We start from the raw sequence: 4,068 nt of genomic DNA on the forward strand, positions 1-4,068 counted from the left end.
CACAGTAAGCTTTACTTATAGCCAGTCTGTGGTGTGCATGATGAGTAGAATCTGTTTGAATACACAGTTAGCAGATACTGCAACAACCCTGCTCTGGGGTTAATCAGAGCAGACAGTGTTTTTTACTGGGTCAGGTGACCTATATGCATGAGGCCACGCTGAGACGCGCCAGAGGCCTCTTGGAGGTATAACTGTGGCAATAGACACGGGAGAACACGTGTGTCACTCTGCATTGTTATAGCTCTCGATTTCTTTCATGGATTCAATCAAGTAATTTCTGAGGTAGGCAAAGTGCCGCAAATAATGTCAAGAGAAACCATACACTTGCATGTAGCACTAGTCTCTTCCATACTGACGATGATAGGAACTGTCCGTGGTGCTGAAGTAGTTAGCTTCGTTGGTTTAGATTGGGGTCATTTCATGGGACTAAACGTTCATTCATTGACTATAAGAGCTGCAGTTTACTTCTGTGTACAGTAGCTACTCCACACATAGTAGCATATGGTAATACATTCATACTATAATAAGTGACCTATGGGCTAAAACGGCCTAATATCAAATATCTGCCAGTTCATATTACCGTAATTAAATTCAACTCCAACTTTGACTCGCTGTATCATTTCATTAATCTTTGTATAACTGTGATATGTTCTGCTAAAGTGTCTATTAACATAGGTTACTCCTAAGCACATACAGTACAGTTATTATGTGTATTGATTCTTTCTCCTGAGCGTTACTGTTTGAGATGCATTGAGAGAATACAGAGAACATTTCCATTATCTTTTTAATATTTGTTCAGTATGGACTTCATTGAACAGCATTCCCATATGGTCTAGAAGACTATCAGGCTTATAGCCTGTTATGTGAATATTCCGCTTGTCGCTCGTCCTCATTTACGTCATTAAGCTACATTGTTGTGCTGTCATCACTATAATGAAACACGCTTCTCAGTGCCGTTTTTATTTTTACATTCTCATCCATTCATTAGTTTTTAATTTATTTAAATGGAATCTTATGTATTCCGGGCTGTTGAAGATCTGTAAGCTGTTCATCAGTGGCATGTGATTTAATCATGTGAGACTCAGCTCTGTAAAAATGCCATAATAACCATCACAAATTGCTCCCAAGTTCCAACCATCATCATTGTGTCAAAGCATTTCATAACTGATGTCTTGAGACAGTTATGTCTAATGTCTAATTTATGCGTACGGTAGTGTCGAGCGCCTGAAATAGCAGATCTTCAAGCTCACACAATGTGTCAAACAGGCTTAATTATACCATCTTAATAATACTGACTAATACAATGTTTAGTTTTTCTTATCATTTGTGCACAATCAGCAGTGCTACAGTTCGAAAGAAACAAACAATCCGTAAAACAATTCACCATGGCCCTGTGTTACTTTATTTACAGTTTCCAGCCAATTAAGCAAATCTAATCTTGGGTATAACTTACTACTTAAACAAAGGCAAACAACTGCAAAAAACCAATCCAAAGTTAGAAAGAAAAAGAAGAAACATTGTTAGGCTCAATGCCATGTTAATCGCATACTGTATACCGTGTCCCATTCATTTCTTAGTAAACATAAGAATGCCTGTATCCCCAATTTATTGTTACATTTCATTAATTTGTGCATACAATTGCCCTAGGCCTCGACATTTGAAATACTGACATTTTTGCTCATTTCCAACAAGTATCTCTCCTGGGTTTCTTTAAATGTATGTTTGGAAGGTCAAACACACAAGCGAGCCTGGTGTAATGAGGGAACATGCATGGCACATGTTGTAGAGGCATAGGAGATCATCACCCTTACAACCAGTGGAATCCCAAGACCCCCTCAGGAAACAGAGTACAGTATGTATGATATGCCTGATATAGCAATGCATGGCTTGGCAGTCATTACTGTTTATTGTCGTGTTTGTGTGTGTGTGTGTGTGTGTGTGTGTGTGTGTGTGTGTGTGTGTGTGTGTGTGTATGTGTATGTGTGTGTGTGTGTGTGTGTGTGTGTGTGTGTGTGTGTGTGTGTCTGCGTGTGTGTGTGTGGTATAGGGGCCACCGGGATACTGCTGACTGTTCTTTGTCCCCCCAGGGGCCACGGCAAGGCAATATTGTTTTGTGTTTTAATGGCCCTCGGAGAGAGAGGCTGGTGGAGAGCTCCGCCAACGCATGTCTGTATTATGTACCCTGTGCATTGGTGATGAATGGTGTGTGCATTTCCCACCCTAGAGTTGATTGAATAAGGCCACCTTGCGGCCCCATATTTCTTATTTTGAGGAGAACTCAGAGGCGATCTTGTAGTCCTGAAGTGCAGCGGGTGGATGGGGTCTAAGCGGCGGTGCCGCAGGCAGACGGGTGGTGGTGGTGGTGGTGGTGGTGGTGAGGAAGGGGGTGCATGCTCAGGGAGAGCCCTGCTGAACACACAAGCAGATTGGATGCCCTCGGTGCTGGCGCCTGTCGGGCCCTGCTGCGGGTGGAGAGAGAGGGGAGGCGCCACGAAGAGTTGACCCAGAATCATGCACCGGGTCAACTTCAGGCCCAGTGTTGATTTTGACAGCAAACTCTGGCAGCAAATGTAAAAATAAAATAAAATTGGCAGGCTGCGACGTGTTGTGAGCCGGTAGATCTGTTATTTTCAGAGCGCAACACCCGAGCGCAAGCAAACATAAAATGACTTGTCTTTTAGTTCTACTGGATCTCTTCTCCACTAGTCCCTCCCTAACATTTTAGTCTAGTCTTTATTTGTTGACAAAACTGTCAACAAATAAAGTAAAGTAAGTAATTTTGGGGGTGAACTATCCCTTTAAGTCTTATTTTATACTTTCAAAAACGTTTTTCTTTTTTTATTTATTTTTAAATAGCCAGTCTACAAGTTGTGAGCGTTGTGAGCTTGTAGATGTGCTATTTCTTATTTTTGCCTATAATGACATGCCCAAAATAGAGACCCCATGGCGAAAGTGGTTCTTTTCTACGACATCATAAGACAGAATATATGGCTACCACAGATATAAAAAGCTATAGATACCTCATCCACCGCTGCAGTTCATTGGCGCGACTGGTAAAACAGGACTGGTGGAAGTGCGTAACTGTGGAACTGTGGCACTGGGGCACTCTGCCCCCTGCAGTGGGAAAGAGAAAGTCCCGCATCTGATTGGCCTACCGAGCATCCGTCCCTCAAAATTCCGGAAGCTTGCCGGTCCTTTTTTACCAACGCCCAGAGGAGGCGTCTACCTTTATATGTCTATGATGGCTACGGTAACACTTGTGAAATGAATTTTCACATCCCGTCCATTTCCATTCTATGAAGGGGTGGGGCTTCCGGTTGCAAAGCTAATTTGTGTAACATGCCATGTTACACAAATGCCATGTTGGCCACTCCCCTTCATTCGCCCTTGTGTGACCATACCTTATGGCTTATTGTCACGTTGACGGCTAGATTTATCAGTGACAGTCGCAAGACAGGCTTGGTGTTTCATATCATCACTTCCTCTGTTCTTGAGTCATTTGATCGACGTCTGGCGAGCGAAATGTTTTGATGGCTTTGTTTTGAATGGGGGGGGGGGGGGTCCCCATGAGGCTGTTGGCAGCTAAGCTCCCACTGTGGCAGATTGATATTTGTAATTTAGGGGAAGCTGTCACACAGCATCCACCAGACGGAAGGTGCCGCAGAGGCGCTCAGTTGATTAAATACGGTTTGTTTAGGAATAATCATTCTGATGCGTAGGCTGAGGATTCATTTGAGGCACATAGGATGAAGGGATTCATGATGTTCAATTATGCACATATGAAACACATATTCATAGACATGTGCTTCATCGCATGCACTGCAAACTCCAGTGTCAATTTAACTGATTCTCTTTGAAATGTAAATTATTAATGTTAAATAAATATGGATTATGGATAAAATCCATAACCAAAATAAGAGACACGAGCCAAAGGACAGTCCATAGATTGTTGTATTTGAGAGGAGTCAGACAGAGGAGACAAACAGTGAGCGTACCATAGGGGTAGCTTTCTAAATCTCTCTCTTCCAAAATGGAAGTTTAACATGTATATAAAGAGTACAGTTATGA

Source organism: Nannobrachium achirus (genome assembly GCF_963921795.1).
Source record: "Nannobrachium achirus genome assembly, chromosome: 22".
Taxonomy (NCBI): Eukaryota; Metazoa; Chordata; class Actinopteri; order Myctophiformes; family Myctophidae; genus Nannobrachium; species Nannobrachium achirus.